The following is a 14,833-nucleotide window of genomic DNA, read 5'->3' on the forward strand; positions in this document are numbered from 1 at the left end:
TCATATCGGGCATATTGTGTGTATGATTGAAATGCTTGGTATGAGTGGGATCCGACAATCTAGTTGTTTATCCTTGGCAGACTTTCTTATGGGGAAATGTAGTCTAGTGTTCCTCGAGCCATAGTAGTCCGCTACAGCCCGGTTCACCGGAGTCCTGCTAGCCCAGCACTACTGTTCAGGACACTTGACTGGCTGGCATGTGATTCACTTCGTTCCTATGTCTGTCCCTTCGAGGAAATGTCACGCGGTGACATCCGGAGTCCTGCCTAGCCTGCTACAGCCCGGGTTCCCCAGAGTCCTGTTAGCCCAGTGCTACAGCCCGGATTCACTCGCTGATGACCGACATGCTCGATGTGATTCATGTATGCTTGTCTCCATGGGTCTGTGCCGCTTTGGGTTCACGACTAGCCATGTCAGCCCGGGTTCTCTGTCATATGGATGCTAGCGACACTATCATATACGTGTGCCAAAAGGCGCAAACGGTCCCGGGCTATGGTAAGGCGACACCGGTGGGTTACCGTGCGTGAGGCCGCAATGTGATATGAGGTGTTACTGGCTAGATCGATGTGACTTGGAATCGGGGGCCTGACACATGTTCGTCCAACCCCCACCGGGAATTGTTCATACACAGCTAACCAACCGGCTCGACTCACCAGTCTCAACTCGTTCTATGTACCACGCGCAAGATAGCAACGGTCACTGTTCCTCGAGAGGCAACCCAACACCAGATGGCTACGTCTCGCACGAGGGCTCGATCGGTTTCAGTAAGCAGCAGCAATGAAGGAATCGCTCGGGTTCAGTCAGCAACAAATGAATCGATCGCTCGGGTTTAGTTACATAACTAGTGCGATTGCTTGGGTTCAGTTAGCCAACGCCTCACACACATGTGCGTACACGAGAGAAACAGGCAAACCACATTGCATCGCTTGGCCCCGACCACCCACCATAACCGGGAACTCCCTGATATTTTCATCGTCCTCACTTCTACCACGATTTTTTCATCATGGAAGGCCTAAAGAATGTCATGCTGGTGCGTCTTCGGCACGCCCAGGACGTAAAGCCCATTTTTTGTCATGATTTTTTGTCATAGAAGTAGGATCCCACCACATCTATGATGATACGTGTTTTTGTCACAATTATCATCATAGAAATGTCATAAGCATGATAGAAAAAATCGTTCGAGGCAAAATGTTATGGATGTGTCTTTTTTTGTAGTGAAATCCATGTTGTGTTGTCAATATGACATCCACGGAGTCATCAACAAAGTAAAGCCCAAGATTTCCTTCTACTCATGTTCTTGCAAAGCAAGGGATGTACTGCTTGAAATGAAAACTAAGATCGTAAATTAGATATATTGAAATAACAAAGCAACATGCAAATATGGGAGTAACTGAGAGAAGAGAACAATATATAGTTGAAAGCAAAAGTACAGAAACATATAATTAACAATAGATAATGTAACAAATATGAGAGTAGCTTAATGAACAATACATCATTAATTTTCCTAATATAGGGGAAAATTGGCTTCTACGTCTTGGCTGCATGTGGCACCGTACCTTTTATCCATATGTAGCAATAGACGGTATATGTTCATAAATTTAGGAAATGCCGACTATGGTAGGGTGAGATTGAAAATACCGAGTGCTCCCTAAAGTCATCTGGAATGGTGAGATAGAGCTTCGTTTACGACTGGCTGTGGCCACACTTGCCCAATTTGTGCTCGCACTATGGACACTTGAATGAAAACCCTCGAATCAGCTAGAAGAAAAAAAATGAATCCACGGCGATTCTTGCCGGTTGATTAACAGCAGCGGCCGGACTGCGATAAGAGATGAGTGAATATTTCGCTAAATTGATTACCTTCTCCATGAGAAAAATACCCGCCAAATCCCGTAGAAAACCCCAATTGACCAGAGTCTAGAAAGTCGGTGCAAGTCAGTGCAGATAGGCGGCAGCAAGTGGTAGGGGCGAAATCCCGTGCCGTTTGGAGCGCAACCTCCGCCCGTTGACGACAGCTGTCGAGCTTAGGGTGGTTGCCGTGATAGATGTTGATGAGGTGCAGAGTTGCGGAGGATTCCGCAGCGAGTGGGTAGGGACGAAGTGGGCAGGGGGCAAGGGTTTTATTTTTCCTTTTGCATGTGTGGGTGTACACACATGATTCGCAAAGGCGATGGAGATGAATCGTGTGTGATAGTAAATCATCGAGATTGAAGGAGAATCCAAATTTCCTTTCTAGTTTGTCATTCAATTTTTTCCTATGATCGACATACCCCCTCCAATGCAACGTGTTCAAATTTGGCATTTTTCCGTGATCATTATCCATATTTAGGTGATTATGTGCCTTTTCTAGGATTTAATGCACATAATTTAAATTCAAACAAATGATGCATGAAAAGGTGCACAAGAGCAGTCTGGAAAACCATGCACGTGCTATTTAGTAAATTCTCATGCCTTTTACAAGGAATGGGCAGAGATTTCAATGAAATGTGTGCCATAGTCAACCATAAACGCGTCGTTTATTGATTTTTCAACTATAGAAAAATGAAATACATGATTGAAAAACATGATGCCTGGCATGGTGCCACGGTATGGCCTGACCGTTCCTTGGTAAAAAATTGAGAAGGTTGGGCTTATGTCGTCATGCACACCCTTCATAAATCAAACCATCACCAATGAAGTTTTCGAGGGGGAAATCACCAAGATTGAAGGGGAATCCAAATTTCCTTCCTAGTTTTCCATTCGGTTTTTTTCTATGATCAACATACCCTCGAATGCAACATGTTCAACTTTGGAATTTTTCGGGCTCATTTACCATATTTTAGGTGATTATGTGCCTTTTCTAGGCATTAATGGACATAATTCAAATTCAAACAATCGATGCACGAAAAGGTGCACAAGAATGGTTTGGAAAACCATGCTCGTGCTATTTAGCAAATTCTCATGCCTATTACAAGGTATGGATAGAGATTTCAAGGAAATGTGTGGTAGTAGTCAACCAAAAACGTGTTTTTTATTACTTTTTCAACTATAGAAAAATCAAATACATGCTTGAAAAACAACACGCCTGGCATGGTGCCATGGTATGGCCTCACCATGCCCTCATAAAAAATTGGGAAGGTTTGGCTTATGTCGTCATGCACGCCCTTCATAAATTGAACCATCACCGAGAAAGTCATGGTTTCGAGGGGGAAATCACCAAGATTGAAGGGGAATCGAAATTTCCTTTGTCCTTTGTCCATGAGTTCTTTTCTACGATGAACATACACCCTACAAATCACCGTGTTCAAATTTGGCACTTTTCCGGGTTCAATTACCATATTTAGGGGATTATGTGCATTTTCTAGGCATTAATGCACATAATTCAAATTCAAACAGTCGATGTAGGACAAGGTGCACAAGAATGGTTTGGAAAACCATGCTCGTGCTATTTAGTAAATTCTCATGCCTTTACAAGGAATGGGCAGAGATTTCAAGGAAATGCGTGGCAATAGTCAATCACAAATGGTCGTTTATTGGTTTTCCAACTATAGAAAAATGAAATACATACTTGAAAAACATGGCGCCTTGCATGGTTCCATGGTATGGCCTCACCATGCCCTGGTAAAAATTTCAGAAGGTTTGGCTTATGTCATCATGCACGCCCTTCATAAATTGAACCATCACAGAGGAAGTTCCATGGTTTCGAGAGGGAAAACACCAAAATTGAAGGGGAATCCGAATTTCCTTTTTTCTTTGTCCTTGAGTTTTTTCTACGATGAACATACACCCTACAAATCACCGTGTTCAAATTTGACACTTTTCTGGGCTCATTTACCATATTTAGGGGATTGTGTGTAGTTTCTAGGCATTTAGCATAGATAAATCCAATCCAGCTACAGTTGCACGGGTGTGATGAGAGGGACGTAGATTGTCGTTCGATCCCGGTGCATCCTACGATGCACACATGTGATCTGCGTGGCTGGGGTTTCGGCCAATCATAACGCAACACACAAGCACACTATTTCCGGAGCCGATGGAGATGAACCGTGTGCGATAATGAATGGGCAAGATTGTAAGGGAAGCCAAATTTCCTTCGTTGTTTCTCCTTGAGATCTTGAAAACCACCACACTGTACGGTTGTCCGACCACTCCGCCCCAGAGCTCTCTCCAAGTGTCGTTCATAGCATCACGCCACACAATAACTGGTAAGGAAGCGATGACATCCCGCTGCACCGACTTCCTTGCTGCCCGCGACTGCACACATGGTAAGGAAGCGATGGCATCCCACCACGCTGAGTTCATCGCTGCCCGCCGCCACACAAGTAGGTGGGCGGACTTTGATGCTGTCATGGTCGAATGGGTGGTGGATCTAGAAGCGGCCAAAGCTGCACAGAATGAGCGGAAAAGGCAGAAAGCAGTCAAGAAAAGAGAGTCCCGCCGTCACAAGAAAGAAGAGGCCGCACACCGTGCTGAGGAGAGCTCAGCGGAGATCGAAGAACGGTGGGCTACCGCCGACAAGGCCGTGAAGGAGAATGACGGTGTCTGGCTAGCATGCCCTGATACCAACATGTGAGAAGTAGTTAGTGCATGTGTCACCCGTAAGTTTGCATAATTATTTACGAGCATCTACCAGTACTACATATTAGCTTTAGAGCAAATTACTAGTAGTACCTTAAGTTGGTACTATCTATTATTAACGTACAATGTCGGTAAGCGCATCCTTGAGGGCTTTGAGCATTGATTAGCATGTGTTCACAAAAGTTTTGTAGCCGCACCCTGACCCTAAATCCTCCCGAAATGTCCACCCGAAACCACCGAAGACTAGAGCTTGCCGCAACTAGTTTTTAGTACCACCTCGCCGCACGAGTTGGCCGCACATGGTCTTAAATAGTTGTGCCGCCGGATGGCAGCAAGCATCTCTTTTGTTGCATAGGATAAATTTTGGCTATGTGAGCAAGGCGGGTTGACATTGATTGCATTTTATAAACCGATGATTGTTCATCGGGTGTCACCTTTGCCGTGTTCATGTACATTGAATAACCCTGCTACAATGAAAGAGATTTTTAAATTAGGTGCGGCTGGAGATGCTGATAGATATAAGAATTATTAGATGATCACAAAACACACAGTTTCTATGGCATACCCGTGTGCATTTTTGCGTTAATGATCCATTAGTCAGTTACCTGTGCGATGTTTCCTAATAAAGCAAGCGTACCATTGGCCGAAAATATGAACTACACACACACAGATATATATATATATATATATATATATATATTTGGAGATGGAATCTGCCAATTTTCTCTTTTCTGGCACACAAGTATTTTATGCGCTTCATCTGCGTTGTGTGCTTCCCCCACCCAAGTTTCAAGTTTCTCAGCAAAATTTTCATTGGGCGCATGATTTCAGAATTTATTCCTCCCACCCATCACATTTCCACAGTATCCCCCCACGCCCACCTCCCGGCAGCTCAAACCACCGCCGCTGCAACCACAGCTTCAACCAAATCTACGTTCTGTCTGAGCATCGTCGATCCAGTCAGGTAACCCACCGATCTCTGTCATGGCCCCGACCTGATTGCTAGAATGGTGCATACGAAACATCCCCATGCCTCCAAATCCCTACTGCCCCTCACTACAAAAAAATACACTTCCGTGATGATACGTGTTTGTCACAGTAGGTCACGTTTTTGTCAAGCATGTACATCCATGACGATTTTATGACAGAATCAAGATAGTCATACATGTGCTGACGTAGAAGTGTTCCGTGACATTACCAAAATTATCATCATGAAAGTGTCCACTTCCATGACGATAAATCACGCGTCATAGAATTTCTTTCGTCAAGGGTAACCGACATGTGGCATCCACCGTAACAGGTCACCGTTAAGGTATCGTGTTTCGGTTTGGATTCGATAACCCGTTAACAGCCCAGACCAATGGGGATATTCCACGTGTAAAATTCTCAATTGCTAGAGGAACCACATGTCGGCTCACCATTGGGATAGATGTCATCCACTCATTGGACAGAAGGCGCCTATGATACGTCAACACATGGCACAGCCCAACAGAGGCCCGATCCTGTGAAAAGGCCGGCCCGTTTGACTTGGTTAAAAGGTAGTGGGCCGACCCACGGAAAGCCTGTTAGCGGCATGTTCGCATATAGCCCATTTACAGCCAGCTAACTCACGACCCGTTATGGATTATCCGAATTAGGCCCAGTAGCGTCATCTGGGCTGTCCAATAAGATTCCAACCCATTGTAACTTCTGGCCCATGTATGGCCCATGGCGTCTTTCGAACCATCTGAGGCCCTTTGTAACTCTTCGCTCATTAACAGCCCGTGGTGAAACTTGCCCGCAATGAACAGTGTATCACTTTATACCCATTAATGGCCAATTATTCCATTAGGCCATTTCCAGCCCGTGTTATCTTTTGGCCTTCTCAGGGCCCATTTATTCTTGCGCTCATTTCCAGCATTCTGTTACTTACGGCCCATTACTCGCCATTTCTGCCCGTGGGCCAAATTCAGCCCGTGCTTACAGTCGGCCCATTTGTGGCCCGTTAATCCGTTGGGCCATTTTCATAGCGTCATCAAATATGGCTGATTAATGACAGCCCGTTATGGCCGGCCCATGAATGGACGATTCCAACTCTAGCCCGTTTATGGCCCATAATGCGGTCAGTTATTGGCCCATGTCTGGCCAATCGATCATGCGGCCCGTGGAAGGCCCATTGATGTTACGCCCCGTAGAAGGCCCATTGTTTCTACGGCCCTTAGGAGGCTCGGGGTCACTACAGAAATATGTAGCCCGTGGTTATTGTGGCCTAGTTTAAAAAAATAGGTTATTGCGGCCACTAGCAAACCGCGGAAAGAGAACTACACTAACTACAAGCAAACAAATAAACAAGACAACAAGGAAATAAATAAGCAAGCAACTTACGCTAGGCTATCACGGCTATTACACATATTACATCCACTGGGCATCAATGTTCGCCACCAGTGCAAATATAGGGAACAAAGCAGCATATCACATACACTGGTTGTCAAAGTTGGCGACCGGTGCAAATAAACACAGCATCAAAACAAGTCCAGAACTGAAACCACTTTATAAGAGCTCAAGAAACAATATCATGAGTACCCCTAATGCTGGCAAGTTTCTTAGCAAGCTTATTAACTTTCTGTTGTTTTGCACTTAAATCCTCCAGCGCTTGTTGTTCCACCAGAAAGTATGCATCTGAATTCTGCATGGACTTCCTCAGTCCTTCAGCTTCTTGCCGCAGCACAGCTGATTGATGCCTTTCAGCTTGTAGCTGAGACTTAAGAAGCCAAAGAGATTCAGGCGGCGAGTTCGAAGAGCTTGTGCCAGCGGTACTGGCCAGTAACTCAAACACTACATCAACGCAGGACTATGGGGTTGTCTCAGTGTCTACAAGATCATTTTTATCACCTTTCTTGGAGACTAACAGGGTTGTCTCACTATATTGAGCCTTATATGCATTACTTTCTCTACCATTGCATAGTGGGGTGCTGTTCTCCAATATTCTGTTCGCATTCTACAAGAGAAACAAGCAGACGCATCACAAGTTTAGCATGTAGTATACGAAATTCATTTTGGTAAACCAGTTCAGTAGTAAGGTGGACAGGATAACAACATGAAACAAACATATATCTATGTACTATGGTCACTGTATTGTCCATATCATTCTAGTTTATGTTGCCAAATCAAGATAGAGACACAGTTCTAATCATATATTTTTAAGACACAGCAACATAGACAGAATATAAGTGTGAGAAACTACACAGCACTGGCAACACTTGTAATGTGCATCACATGAGAACATAACTGTTTATACAACTAAAACTGAAATCAACATAGAGCAATAAGTTAGAACAACAATCCAGTTAAAGAAATAGTTTTAAAACATACTGTTGCTCCATTCGAGTTCCATTTGGATCCTTCAAATTTGAAAGTAGTTGGTAGGAGTAAATACAGTGATGCAATAGCAAAGGATTATGGACCATAGCTACGGAATCTGACCTGAGAACAATGGCTCTTCTGCTTTAAACATGGAGTTTGGGTTTGCTGTGGTGGTCTTCGTGCTTTGGGCACTGAAGTTGCTTTACAAACTGCTCGTGTGGGGGTACTCTGTGGTGGACATGGTGATGTGTCAACTAGAGGTGGGTTACTCTCTACTGGGGTTGGGGTTAGATGGGTTGTAGCTGGTTCTCTGTCAAATGGTGTAAGTGTGCAATCTGGAAGAGTCTCGATTATGTGTGGTGGGGCTAGTTCGTGGGCCAGTACAACCATGGTTCTATCTGCTGCATCTATGGGTAGCACCGTATTTTATGAAGAACGGGTTTTTGCTCCCTTAGATACTACCATCACCCCCTCCAATTGAAATGGCTGATAAACAAGAAAATAAATTGAACGTACATACATTGTATGATAGACATATGTGGTAATTCACATATATGTGGTCTAACCAAACAGGACAACATGACACAATTTCACATATATGATGGCTAACTAAACATGATAGCATGACACAGTTTAAGATATATGATGGATAACTTAACAGGATATAATGGCATAATTCAACATATGATGAGTATTTAAACAGGATGACATGACAAAACTATATTATGTCTTTCTAAAATAGGTTGGGATGAAATAATTCACATACATGTTGTCTAAGTATACAACATGGCATCATATAATTGACATAATTGATTCATATACTAAGCAGCCGACACTCGCATGTATGATCTCTAAACTAAGCAGATGGAATTGAATATTGTGCATATGATGTCTAAACTAAGCAATGCAAGACACCATATGCATGATATGAGAAATATAAACATTGCAAATTAGAGAATACACCTCAGGTGGGATATAGGACTGGTCATCTGTCTCTAAATCCTCCTCTAAGGAGCTAGCTGTAACCATCAAGATATATGCTTCAACGGGTAACATTGCTTGCTCTGAAGACCTTGTTTTCACGCCTGGTTTTTCCATAACCGGCTCAAATGGCTGATACACACGAAGAGTAGTTCAATATGCACAGATTGTTGACATATGGAATACGTAATGAAAAAAGGATGGCATTAGATAATTCACATATATGATGCCTGGCTACATGGCGGTGCATAATTCACATATATGATAACTAGCTGAAAAACATGGCATTGCATAATTCACGTATCTAATATAGAAAGCAAACAAGAGGCATTCACACAAAGCATGTCTAATCTAAGCAGATGGCATGGCAATGAAAGACACCATATGCATGATATGAGCAATATAACCCTCCAAAGTTAGAGCATGCACCTTGGGGGGGATACGACTGGTCATCTATCTCTGAATCCTCCTCTGGGGAGCTATTTGTAACCAGCAAGAAATCTGCATCGATAGGTAGCACTGACTGCTCAGAAGACCTTGTTTTCACTCCAAATTTTTCCCATGACCGACTCAAATGGTTGATGCACGGGAAGAGTAGATGAATGTATAAACATTGTTGATGAATGGAATACATTATGAAAAAAAATATGGCACGATACAATTCACAGATATGATGACTGGCTAAACAGGATGGCATTGCATGATTCACGTATATGATGCCTGGCTAAAGAAGATGGCATTGCATAATTCCCATATACTCCCTCTGTTCCTAAATATTTGTCTTTTTAGAGATTTCAAATGAACTACCACATACGAATGTATATAGACATATTTTAGAGTGTAGATTCACTCATTTTGCTTCGTACGTAGTCACTTATTGAAATCTCTAAAAATACAAATATTTAGGAATGGTGGGAGTATGATATAGAAACAGAACAGGTGGCATTCACATAAAGCAAATCTAAACTAAGCTGATGACATATAAGATGTATAATGTAAGCAATGAGAGGCGCCATATGCATGATATGACCAACATCAGCATGCTAGGTTAGAGCAAACACCTCAGGGGGAAATTAGGAGTGGTCGGCTCCCTCTGAATCCCCCTCTGAACAGTTATCTTCCTCTAGAATACAATCTAGAACGGCGGGAGGGGGCCCAGTTTGCCCACCATGGAGCGGCGTCTGCATGACATTATATTCCCATGCAACGGTCTTCTCTTTTTCTCTACATGTTCAGTATGATTGTATACAATAACTGACATGAACAGAGTTAGATTATGTAAGGCCTAAGGGGTGCATGCAGAAATTAAGACTAATGATAGAAAACGAGTGGATAGATCCAAAACTAATGATAGCAGGTAGATTATAGCTTCAGTTTAAAAAGATAGATGATGGATCATCTACTGTTTGTTGCCCACCCAACATGAACCACATAGAAGACCCCAGATGAACCAGATAGTAGACAGATACTATTTGTTGTTGCCTCGATATGGGCCCCACATGCATTTTAAAACTCAAGTCTGAACTTAGTTTGGACCAGACTCAGAGTCTAAGAGGTGAACAAGACGATAAAGTAGCAGGTAATAAAAACCAATGTACAACATAAGTAGACACGAAAGAGTGTGACCTCTCTTCCGGAACTGTGTAGTCCTCGGGTTCATCTGCTTAGTCGTTGATGGTAATGAAGTTGGCGTGGCTACCGGCAACGGGGAAGATGATCTGAGGCGGCGAAAGAAAGTTTGGAGGGGGAATTTCTGCTGGAGTAAACGCTTCCGTCGATGGTGCACCTCGGGTGGGGTGGATGAAGGCACTACAGGAGCAGGACATAACACACAGAGTTTTCTTTGACACCTGTCTGAAAATAAAGTAAATCTGTAAGGGCTCCTTAGAATTGGAGGATTCTATAAATGCAAGGACAGGGAAAACACGGGAATAGGATAGGAATGCACGTGCAAAACAGAGCATTTGCAAACATAGGATTTCTGTCAACCTAGGTGTTTTGTTCACATGAATTGGAAGAACACAGGAATGGAGAACCATGGTCAAATTAAAGTCAAACCACATGAAATGAACAAATAAGAATCTTATTATGCTAGTAATGCAATTAGTCATGTTCTTCATGCATATTAATTTGAAAAGGATGTCCAAGTGGATATTAAAATTCCTACGTTTTTTCTTTGAAAGAGGCACCAAAGGAAACATCCTCCAGTTTTGCTTTGCTCCATTCCATCTAACCAAATGCACGAATAGTAGTACCATAGTAAAGTTTCCAATTCCTATGTTTTCCTTCACTTTTTCTTTTAACCAATGGCGGAAGTCTTCAACAGGCTGAAGCCTACCCTCAAATTATTTTGTGAGCTTAGACTTAGTCCACATTAGTATCATATAATGGCTATCTTACTAAACCGATTAAAATTGTGGTTCAAAAGAGCATTTAGTTTTCTCCCTGTTAACTTTGAGACCACGATTCATTTATTTCTAGATTTGCAACTGCTTTGAACTAAAGGATCCCTGGGGGATCGACAGGAATGCGGAGTAACAAAGTGATGCGACGAGTATACAACCTCTTTGGCATAGCCTTGTCGACCTCAGCATCATTGGGTTGGATGCGGAGGATGGTGATGCTGGTGTGATTGTCGGAGGCGGGGAAGAAGATCTGAGGCCTCTGGAAACGGCACCGAGGGTATTGCTCCGCTGTGATGGACGGTTCCGTCATTGGAGTAGCTCTGGTGAGGTGTACGACGGCGAGGCTGAAGCAGGACAAGACAGACAACATTAATCTGAAGTTTAGGGAGAAACTGAATTTTACTGTCGAAACTAATTGAACTAGTAACAGAGCATTGCAATAGAAGTGTAGGGCATTCGAGCACTAGTAGTAGGGAAGCAGTGATCTAAATCAGCAGACGCTCGAGCAGGGAACGCACTAGCAGAGAGCAACTTGTGCAGTAGCATCACGAGCGAGTGCTAAAGCAGAAACTCCTGTAGCTGTCGGAGGTCGTGCAGCAGCAGCAGCAGCGTGTGCGAGAGCAAGAGCAGAGCAGTAGCATGAACGAGAGCAAAAGCGGAGCAGCAGCATGACCGACAGCAATAGCAGAGCAGAGCAGCAGCACGAACAAAAGCAAGAGCAGTGCAGCAGCACAACCGATAGCAAGAACAAAGCCGCAGCACGAGCAAGAGCCGGAGCAGCAGCAGCTAGTGCATGTGTGGAAGTTGCCGTCGAAGAAGCAACGACATGGGGGAGAGATGCCGTGGATGAAGTGGCCAGCGACGGTGCCGTCAATGGAGACCTGCCATGGCTGCTCAGTATCGAGCACCGGCAGCCCCGTGAGATCGAATAAAAGATAAAATGCAGCAGTGAGTGCAGAACCTCCTTGGTTGCACCGAGTAGGCCTCGGCTTCATCGAAGGAATTGGGGAGGGTGTTGCGGTTCTGGTGGGGCAGGTCAAGATGGTGCTGTGGCGATGGAGGTGGCACGATAGACGAGGCAAACATCGAGGCAGCTCCTTGGAGGTGGAGGACGGGGCGGCTGATCCGGCAGGACGACGAGATCGACGACGGATCCTCATTTGGTGCGGTGGATGAGGGACGACGAGCAGTTGCGGTAGACAACATCGTCGGGGAAGAGTCTCCGGCTGGGCGGTGGTTGGGAGGCCGACGGAGGAGCGTGGGGTTTTGTGGGTTTTAGCAGCCTCAGTGTACGGATGGGGGGACGAAGGGGAAGGTAGTGGAGCCACGGCTTAGGGACGCGCTTGTCCGAAATGTTGGATAAGTTACTAGCGTACCCCTATTGGTTTTGACCATGCGACATCGAGCCGACATTTCCGGCTGAGGGGTAGAAGGGGGATTTCTCATGTCTGGGCTGCGGGACTGATTTCAGATGAGGAGGGAGTTTTTGCGCGCGTCAAAATTTCGGGGTAACCCGGCGCGGCACGGGTTGAAGATGCGGGAGTTTCACAGCAGAAGAGACAAAAGATATTCGAGCTTGAAAATTTCAGGATAACAAGGCGCAGATTCCATGTTCGGAAGAACAAACTTAACATGTACAAAAAAATAATTCATACAAGACACAAGAGAGTCATGTCCCCTTTTACTATATTGCTATAAATGCCACTGAAAAAACTACAAGAGAAATGTAAAAAATCAGGAGAACAAGATTACCCTGTACAGTACCAAATCAATTCGCGCTTCCCTCAACAACAACAACAAAAACAAATCAATTCCCACCACAAGAAAGACTCGTGTCCCTTTTTATATGATTTCAAATGCCAGGATCTCGAATTTCAATTTTTGAATCCACGTTATGTTGAATTCGAATATATCATTAGGTGACCTTGCGGTCTATAATGGATGCAGTCCTACATTTTGATCTTCCATCTTATATGAACATTTTATTTCACCCTATGAACATATATATTGTCGTCTACCATATGGACTAAATTTGAATCAATTTTCCTTATTTGAAAACGATTATTGTCAAGTTATACCATCATTTAAATATTATCTTGATAACAGAAAACATGCATATAGCAGTAATCATATTTCACTATGAACTACATGTACCATATGATCTCCAATTCAAATATTTGTATCCATTTTGTGTTGAATTCAAATCACAGTACATTGGTCTAGGTAGCGAGATGTTCTGGATAATCTAAACCCTGTTTTCATATGTAAAATTTTTGGCTGAATTGGGACAAGTTTTGGTATATGCTTCTTGCAAACCGGAGATTCTCTCAACAAGCCTCGTGGTTCCGAGAGGGAACTTGTCACCTTTGTGTGCGAAATGATATACGCTGCCTCCCCCTGATTTTCTTTACATAGGCAACATAGAACTATATGAGTGCCCAGTTAAATTTTGGAATTATTCCGGGTTCGTTAGGCCTTTTTTATACACTAGCAAAACATGCCCGTGCGTTGCAACGGTATGGGAAAAAGCATTTGCCATACAAACATCCGACAACATCAGCAAACAATATTCTTAAAAAAATCTTTATTGACACAATTTCAAACAATATGAAAATCAACTTTAAGCCACTGGTTTACATAAAACTCGTATCAACAGTTTAATGTGCATCATCGTATAGGGGTTGGTAGTGCAGTGTGCAAAATAGAGAAGATGATTATGTACCTGTTTTAACCTTTAGGATATGGTAGTTGATAGGAATCAACATCCCCTCTAGCGCCAATAATAGATTATGTGAGAGCATCAAACTGTCATATCTACTAAATGTGAATATGGTAAAAAACATATATAATAGACATTTATTAAATGCCCCACATAGAAAAGATATTAATTAAGTTTACATTTTGTTAAAATTTGGAATTATTCCGGGTTCGTTTGGCCTTTTTATATATTAATTGAATTTCCGGACATTTAATGTGCATAATTCAAATTTGAACTACAAGCACATGCTTCGGTGCACCTAAGTTGGTTCAAAAATTGCATGTGTGTCCTTGGGTGAATTTCCAGGTCCCATACAAGAAATGGGAATGAAATTCAAACATCTGGGCATCGTGACTCGGCCGAGAACATTGAGAAACTTGGTTTTTAAATTCCTGTAAATACAAAACTCGCCTGGAAATCATGAAACTTGGCATGGTGTCATGTCTTGTCACTAACATGTTGTGGTAAAAAACTTGGCCGAATTGGAACAAGTTTTGGTATAAGCTTCTTGCAAACTGGAGCTTCTCTCAAGAAGGCTCGTGGTTCTGAGAGGGAACGTGTCACCTTTGTGTGCAAAGCGATATATGCTGCCCCCTCACCTTGATTTTCTTTACAAAGGAAACATAGAACTATATGAGTGTCATGTTAAATTTTGGGATTAGTTCGGGTCCGTTTGGCCTTTTTATACATTAATTGAGTTTTTGGTCATTTAATGTGCACATTTCAATTTTGAACTGCAAGCACATGCTCCAGTGCACAAAAGTTGGTTGAAAATAGCATGTGTGTCCTC

This window comes from Triticum dicoccoides, chromosome 1A (genome assembly GCF_002162155.2).
Source record: "Triticum dicoccoides isolate Atlit2015 ecotype Zavitan chromosome 1A, WEW_v2.0, whole genome shotgun sequence".
Lineage (NCBI taxonomy): Eukaryota > Viridiplantae > Streptophyta > Magnoliopsida > Poales > Poaceae > Triticum > Triticum dicoccoides.